Here is a 267-nt window from a genome sequence, read left to right as displayed (position 1 = left end):
TTTCTCAGGGACAACTTCCTTAGTACTCAAAGTGGTTGCACTTGTTGACAATTCTTCTATAATCTTACTACTACGAGTACTGATGGCATTCACCTCTTTAACATTTTGATTATCGAGACATGAGGTTTGCGCCATATGTTGACCCTTTAGGTTTGACTGAGCTTGGGAAGGGAACTTGCCGCGTTCTTGAACAACCAAAGCTCCAGTCAGATTCGTGATTTGACTCTTCATTTCTTTACTTTCCTCCACCATTTGCGTGAACAGTGA

Source organism: Morus notabilis, unplaced genomic scaffold, assembly GCF_000414095.1.
Source record: "Morus notabilis unplaced genomic scaffold, ASM41409v2 Scaffold589, whole genome shotgun sequence".
Taxonomy (NCBI): Eukaryota; Viridiplantae; Streptophyta; class Magnoliopsida; order Rosales; family Moraceae; genus Morus; species Morus notabilis.
The sequence above is the reverse complement of the archived record's forward strand: the minus strand, read 5'-3'. Positions refer to the sequence as shown.